This window comes from Lampetra fluviatilis, chromosome 70 (assembly GCF_964198595.1).
Source record: "Lampetra fluviatilis chromosome 70, kcLamFluv1.1, whole genome shotgun sequence".
Taxonomy (NCBI): Eukaryota; Metazoa; Chordata; class Hyperoartia; order Petromyzontiformes; family Petromyzontidae; genus Lampetra; species Lampetra fluviatilis.
In genome coordinates this window covers 1046363-1055048 of record NC_136344.1, presented here as the reverse complement: position 1 = coordinate 1055048, position 8686 = coordinate 1046363, and positions in this window count along the sequence as shown.

Sequence of the window (8686 nt, the reverse complement as noted above, 5' to 3'; positions counted from 1 at the left end):
GAATCGTCGCTGGGGGCGGCCCTCCCGCTGGCGTTGGCGCTGGGCTCGCTGGGAGCCTGCGCCCGACCGCTCCTCTACGCGGCGCTGGCGGCGGCGCTGCCATGGCGCTGCCGGCGGCGCTGCACTGCGGGAACGGCGGCACGGGGGGCAAGGAGGGCAAGGAGGGCTGGGGGCAGAGAGGCGGAGATGCGGCTCTAGGGCGGAACGAGAGAGAGAGAGAGCCGGGCCGGATTTTCTCTGTTGGTGGCGGCAGTGGTGGTGGTGGTGGCGGCGGTGGGTGGTAGGGTGGTGGAGGTGGCGGCGGTGGCGGTGGAAGAGGTGGTGGTGGAGGTGGTGGTGGTGGTGGTGGAGGTGGTGTGGTGGCGGCGGTGGTGGTGGTGGTGGTAATGGCGGTGGTGGTGGTAGTGGTGGCGGTGGAAGAGGTGGTGGTGGTATATCATGGGGAAAAGTGGGGATGACCCTTCTGAGGCTGCGGGTACCTCATCTGTTGATGAAATACGGAAGGCGATCCACAATCTGAGACCAGAAAAAGTGCCGGACAGAGATGATCTCCAAGCGAAATGCTGAGGGAGGGTGGCGTTTGTGCACAGACTGCCCTACATGACATCATAACAACAGTCTGGACCACTGTATGGGTTCCGTAGGATTGGAAGGATGCCCTGGTGGTCCCCCTCTTTAAGAAGGGGACCGCACAGACTGTAACAACTGCAGGGGCATCTCACTCCTCAGTGGTGCCGGGAAAGGTCCTGGCAAGGATTATTCAACATCGCCTTGCTCGGCACGCTGAGGAGAGGCTTGCGGAGCCCAGTGCGGTTTCAGGCCAGGGCGGTCCTGCACAAAGTCAAGTTCAAGATGAAGTAGACCATAAGAATACACTAAATCACGGCTATGATTATATCGAACGTTACAATTACATTGATTTACATGTATACAAGAGGACGTTTTTTTACACAGCGACCTAACACACACACAGCAGTCTAATCGACTATATGAACGAATTGATGTAAAACAAATACGTAAAATGTCGGAGATCAATATTATAGTAGGTTTTTACCCTTTTAACTGGTACAAAACTGACACCTTTATTCAAGGCATCATGTTTGCATGATGCCTTGTCAAGGACAGTGCATATTATCATCCTTATCAGAGTTGCTTCTTTTTGTTTGCTTTTTTGACTACTTGTGTTGTGGTCATTGCAAACATGATGCCTTGAATAAAGGTGTCAGTTTTGTACCAGTTAAAAGGGTAAAAACCTACTATTATATTTTGCCACTGGTAAAAGAGATCATCATAGTGTAAATGCTTACCCCGAGCTCTCAATACTCTGATATTGCACTGTGTTTGAGTTGTACGCCTTCTGGTGTCATCTGGCCCTACACCAATGGGGACTAGGCTCTAAAGAAAGCCGTCTCGGGTGTGGGCCAATCAACTTCAAGGACAGTGCATATTATCATCCGTTATCAGAGTTGCTTCTTTTTGTTTGCTTTTTTGACTACTTGTGTTGTGGTCATTGCAAACATGATGCCTTGAATAAAGGTGTCAGTTTTGTACCAGTTAAAAGGGTAAAAAACCTACTATTATATTTTGCCACTGGTAAAAGAGATCTCATAGTGAGATCAATATTGTTGTTTTGTATGATCTCGTACCTGTTAACCCATGCGGTTTACCCGTATTTTTGTACAGGGAAATTGAGTTTTCAGGTCCATATGCCGACAGCCGTTTCAATACCGGCACAACAAAAACAATTTTGTCTATTTGTTTGTGTTTTTGCCTTGTGATGGCACTTTGTAGGATGAACGTTGAGATTTATAAGGGCACGGGTGACCAATAAGGTCTGAGTTGGTCTATAATAAGGTAGGGGCACTGATAAGGGGTTGACACCGCAGAATACATTTTAAGATAAAATCGGACATTTTCAAGATGGCTGCCCCCATCAACTTCGAGCCCACCGCCGGATCGGCTGTGCGGAATCGGTAACAAATAAACCTTCGATTCCCGATCCACAAAGACCAAATATGGGGCAAAGACACGCCCCATCGTTCCGGCTAACGACACGCCTACTTTCTTCCATCTGTTACAGGCAGATATATTGATCGTGCTTTGAAGGGTTATCCGATTGTATCGTTGTTACAAGTGTAATAAAGGTCATGGAAGCGACTTCTGGAATCCGGTCTTTATTTGTCTTTTGTTCACAACACTCTCATCTTACTCCTTCACGCTGCTGACAAACAGCGTGAGAGGGATAGAGAGAGAGACACGCGCGGTCCATGTGGCAGCCTGGACCCCGCTCCAGCGTGGCCTCACCCTCCGTTCGTTCCAGATCTGACCACGTGTTGTCCGTCTCCACCCCTTTTAATACCCGGGTCACGTGGTGCCTTTCCACCAATCCTGGTTACCTTCTATGGAATCTTCTAGACTCCACCGTAGGCTCCCAGGACCACGCCCTGACTCGTCTCCCCATTGGCTGTGGCTAAAGCCAGCAGAAGCAATCATCTACCTACAGATGTCACCTTCCCATGACGTCAGGGCCACGCCCCTAGACTTCCCCCCATTGGCTATGGGCCAGGACCGGCAGAGCCAATCATCGTAACGAGGTGTAATCCATCAGCAACCCGGATATATCCTCACATTACACTTGGTTGGCCGATGCCACGCCTACCAGGAGATTTTACAGGCAGATCTCCGATCGGTGATTTGGTGGGGTTAACCGATTGTATCGTGTGACATAGTTGGCCAATGCCACGCTTACCAAGAGATTTCACAGGCAGATCTCCGATCGGTGATTTGGTGGGGTTGTCCGATTGTATCGTGGTTACATATGTAATGAGAGCACCATCGCCTGGATTATCAGGGGGGCATGCATATTAATTATACAGTCCACGCTTATCCATAGTGGGGGTAACATCTAGGGGAAAGGCGGTTCCACCAGGGAAGCCTCTGGAACGTTCGGAAAGGTTCCAGGAGGGGTGTGACCAGAGGCGGGGCTGAGTCCCAGGTAGGGGGATATAAGCGGGACACAGAACAACGCGAGGAGTCGGTGCTGAAGACTGAAGAGGAGCACCGCCACCGCTGCTGCGCCGCCATCTCCATCGACCACGTGGCGCCCAGCCACTCCCTAGCGCACCGCAGAGGTCGCAAATGGGTTTTGATTCCTTACCCGTACCCGTACCCGGCCGCACCAGGGTCTCAAACGGGTACCCGTACCCGGCCGTACCCGTACCCTACCCATACCTGGCTGGGTACGGGTAGGGTACGGGTATCGGGTACCCGATTGCGACCTCTGGGATGAAGCCATGTTGCAGGCGCGGGTGGGTTGATTCTAGGAACTTGAATTGTGAGAAGAGACAAGACGTTGGGAAATGAGTGACAAACGGTGACTCACCAGTGACTCACGGCCTACCCGTACCCGGCCACACCAGGGTCGCCAACGGCTACCCGTACCCGGTCGGGTACGGGTAGCCGGGTAGGGTACGGGTATCGGGTACCCGGTTGCGACCTCTGGGCACGAGAGAGACACACGCACGTACACACGCCGCGGGTGTCTTCAAGGATTGGTCCACACCTGAGACAGCTTTCTTTAGAGCCTAGTCTGTTGTACGCCTTTTGGCGTCATCTGGTCCAACACCAATGGAGACTAAGCTCTAAGAAAAGCTGTCTCGGGTGTGGACCAATCAACTTCAAGGACAGTGCATATCATTATCATCATCAGAGTTGTTTCTTTTTGTTTGCATTTAGACTTCTTGTGTTGAGGTTATTGCAAACATGATGCCTTGTATAAAGGTGTCAGATTTTGTACCAGTTAAAATGATAAAAACCTATTACTATATTTTGCCACTGGTAAAGAAGATCTCATAGTGTTTGGGTGAGTATTTTCGTTGGTGATTGAATCACTCTACAATCGTAGCAAGACGTCACATTTTTATCCTCTTAATTATGAAGCTCGAATATATATTAATCAGAACATTTTAAACGTTATATGTCATTGGATGCCGAGCGTTATGATTAGAAAATGCGAGCACGGTAATGGAGGCAGTGGTGGTGGTAGCGGGGATTCGATTTCCAACGGGACGTATCGACGTTTCGGGGAACGGCCCTTCTTCAGGGAGTCCATCACCTCTGTGCCCTCGGCCAGCGGTGGATCGAACGTAGCTGATGATGGTGGCCGATGATGATGACGTTCCAATCTCTTATCTCCTTAACATCTCAACATCTCATCTCCAGAAACCCCCTCTCTGCGTTTCCAGTCGCCACCACCACCACCACCTCCTCTACCACCACCTCCTACACCTCCTACACCACCCGCACCAAAACCTCCTCTACCACCACCACCTCCTCCTCCTCCTCATCCACCTCCTCCACCACCACCACCTCCTCCACCTCCTACACCACCTCCACCTCCTCATCCACCTCCTCCACCACCACCTCCTCTACCACCACCTCCTACACCTCCTACACCACCCGCACCAAAACCTCCTCTACCACCACCACCTCCTCCTCCTCCTCATCCACCTCCTCCACCACCACCTCCTACACCAGCCGCACCAAAACCTCCTCTACCACCACCACCTCCTCCTCATCCACCTCCTCCACCACCACCTCCACCTCCTCCTCCACCACCACCTCCTTTTTCACCTCCTTCTTCCAACCCCTTTCTGCACCTACAAAGGATCATCTTCCTCCTCCTCCACCCCCTTCATCTCCTCCACCTCCTTCATCTCCTCCACATCCTTCTCCACCTCCTTCTCCACCTCCTTCTTTGCCTCCTCCTTCTCAGCAATCTCCTCCTCCACCTTCTTCTCCACCTCCACTTGTTTCCCATCCTCCACCTCTTCCTTCCCCTTCTCCACCTCCTTCTCCACCTCCATCCCCCTCCTCCACCTCCTCCACCACCACCTCCTCCTCCTCCACCTCCTCCACATCCTCCTCCAAACCCCCTTTCTGCGCCTCCAGGCGAGTCCTCCACCTGCATCTTTCTTCTCCACCTCCACCCCCTCCTCCACCTCCTCCGCACGTCTTCACTGGGCCTCCATCACCACCTCTCCGGCCGCCACGACCTCCGCCACCACCTCCTCCTGCTCGTCCGCCCCCAGCCACAGCACGACCCCGTCGGAGACTCCGCACCGCTCATCCGACCCTCCTTCTCCACCACCATAACCGCCGCCACCACCATAACCACCACCGCCGTAGCCGATGTCCTTCTCCAGACTCCGGCAGGCGTCGGACTTCCAGAACGTGCCGACGAGGGTGGGCGCGTGGGCCGCCACGATGGCGGCGCACAACGCCGGCTTGGCGAACAGCACCAGCTCCGCGAGTTCGCTGCCGGGCAAGATGATGTCGTGGCCCGCTTTCACCAGGAATATCACGTGGGTCGGCAGGTCGCACGCGAGCCGGGCGGCGGCCAGCGCGAGCGACAGTCGCGCCGCCTTCTTCTCCCGCGAGCCGTGGACGCCGGCGGCGAATGCCGACGCCAGCGTCGCCCAGGCGCCGCCCGCCACGGCCAGGGGCACGAGGTAGGCGACGACGATGAAGGAGAAGAAGAACGCCTGCGACGCGGCGGGGTGCTCGGTGAGGCCGCAGAACGCTATGACGTAGAAATCCAACACCTTCCACGTGAGCAGGAAGGGCAGAGCCGCGGCGGACGACGCCAGCCACACGACGGAGGCCGTTGCCGCCAGGCCACGGCGGCTGCCGAAGAGCGCCGACGCCAGGCGGCGGGCGACTGCCGGGGGCGCCCACCCCGGCACCGCCGCCACCCGCCGACGCCGGCCTAGCCCGGACGGCGGCCTCCAGCGTCATGAGGACGACGAAGTAGAGGCCCGAGACCATGTTGAAGGGGGGCGAGGCGTAGACCACCTTGCAGAGGGCGTCGCCGAAGTGCCACCAGTAGCCGTGGAAGATCTCGGCGATCCACAGGGGCATGGTGGCGGCGAAGGCCAGGTCTGTGACGCAAGCGTTGAGCAGCAGGAAGGCCGTGGGGTGCCACAGGAGGTCGCGGGGCAGCAGGCGCACCAGCGCCCAGACGGCGACAACGTTGGCCGACAGCGCGACGAGGAAGGAGAGGAGCATGGGCAGAATGATGAGTGGTATGACGAGGTTGACGGGTAACGTGGAGGGCAGCGTGAAGTTGCTGTGGTCGTGGTGGTGGTTGTCCTGCATCGCGTTCGAAGGCCCAACGCTGCCGACGCTGCCGCTGACAACGCCAGCTGATCCATTCGATGACATGTCTCTGACGCGCCTCCTGGCACGCCTCCTCGCGCACGGAGACACATAGAGGGGGGTGCATAGAGACTCTTAGGAGGTACATAGAGGGAGATGGATAGTGTCACGGGAGGCTCGGGTGCAAGAATATTCGGCCTCAAATGAGCAGTCTTAGGTTTTTTAAATCCTTTATATTAAATTCGCTTGCTTGCTTAGGACCGTGCAAATCTTTCGGTCGTTTTTTAACCCACTTCACGTGATCCAATCGAGCTGACATTTTGCACACAGACTCGTTGTGCGTGACAATTAATGTTCGTGAAAAATTTTCCAAAATTTTACACTTTTTAGGACAAAAATATTATATTTAATTACCAATTGCTTAATGGTGCAATGCAATCATCTTACTCATAGGTGGCAGCAGTGGCAAAATCTCTCAGGGGGGGCAAATGTCTGGATGATTTATAAGGATAAGGTCCACCCATGCAAAGGATAAATTAACAGCTTAAGCATGTAAAGGCAACTTCACTTCTTTAATATTAATGAAAAATAAAGTGACTCTTACAATACATCTTGTTTGTTTCTATACTCACTATTAATACAATCCACTCATGTTTCTTTTATTAAAGATTCCACTAGGTGGCGACAAATAATATTGTTGGATGAAACGTGCTTACGTATGATGACGTAAGCACGTATGATGACGTAAGCACGTTAGTGCGAGCCCTCCCGGAAGCCATAGAGAATGCATTGCAGCGCCCCCCGTTCGAAAAAAAAACATCTTTGAATGTAAGTCTATGGGACCACTCGGGGCGATTCTCAGCCGGAGGGAAATCGCCCAAAAAGAGGCGGTACTCCACAGAACGTAGCATGACGCTGATTGGACTATATCCAGAGGCACAGTGACGGCTAGCGTGACTCTGTGGTTGAATGACATTGGTGGTGCGTCGCCCAATCGCCCTAATGAAGAAACCGCCCCTGGGTGGCAGCCATCTCAAACCAGAGGACGAGAGGACTCTAGCCGCCACGCATAAAAAGGATTTATAGTGAAAAACTTTGTTTTTACTGGTTATACTTATTTTTACGGTAAAGTCACGTAGGTAAAAAAATAAAGTTAATAATAATAGAAATAAAATCTTTTCTATTATTACTTTATTTCTATTATTAATTTTATTCATTGTATAGCGACCGGCCCTGGGCACGCGCGGCGCTAGCGAGCTCGTGGTTCGGGCTACATCCACCCCCTGCTCACCACCCCCCCCCCCCCCCCCCGGGGTTGGAGGGACAGCGTTGCGCTAACCGCTGCGCCACCGCTCCTCACATACACAACGCACAGTATACGGACACAGATCCCCCGTTGTAGCCTTCAGTAGGCTGTTGGGGCAAGTGCTGTTGGTCAGTAGCAACACAGATAAAGATCCCCCATATAGCCTTCAGTAGGCTGTTGGGGCAAGTGCTGTTGGTCAGTAGCAACACAGATAAAGATCCCCCATATAGCCTTCAGTAGGCTGTTGGGGCAAGTGCTGTTGGTCAGTAGCAACACAGATAAAGATCCCCCATATAGCCTTTAGTAGGCTGTTGGGGCAAGTGCTGTTGGTCAGTAGCAACACAGATAAAGATCCCCCATATAGCCTTTAGTAGGCTGTTGGGGCAAGTGCTGTTGGTCAGTAGCAACACAGATAAAGATCCCCCATATAGCCTTCAGTAGGCTGTTGGGGCAAGTGCTGTTGGTCAGTAGCAACACAGATAAAGATCCCCCATATAGCCTTCAGTAGGCTGTTGGGGCAAGTGTTGTTAGTGAGTTAGCAGCAGTACCACTTGTAACATTAAGATCCACACGCCACACAAATACCACGCACACACACACCACACAAACACACATAACACACACACCACACAAACACACACACACCACACACACACACACCACACACACAAACACCACACATGTTTACGCTCACATTCATAAAGGTACGTAACGCTCATACGTGTGTGTACACGTGTGTGCACGTGTGTGTGTGTACACGTGTGTGAGGGGCTGGTAACCCCTCCACCTTCAATTAACCACCACTAAACTACGATTTAAACATAAACCTGTAATTAATAAGCTTGTGCCGGAGGCCCCGGGGGGTCAGGCTTTTATGACGTCTCCTGGCCAAACCCCATTTGGCGGAGCCAGGAGATTGAATTTTAACCCTCGGGGCTCCTCCAGTAACAACGAAAAACCATTGCGGATGGCCACGTGGAATGTTCGAACGCTCACTGCGGAGGAGAGGCTGCCACTCCTCTGTCGGGAGCTGGACCGGTACCGCCTGGATCTCTGTGGCATTCAGGAGGTCCGGTGGACCGGTTCTGGCTCCTGCCACCATGAGGGGTGGACAGTCCTCTACTCGGGGCAGGAGACTGCCAAACAACAGGGTGTGGCTCTTCTTCTGAACAAAAGAATGAAGGGGGCGTGGGAGCGTGGCGGTGAGGTGTGGGAAGCTGTAAG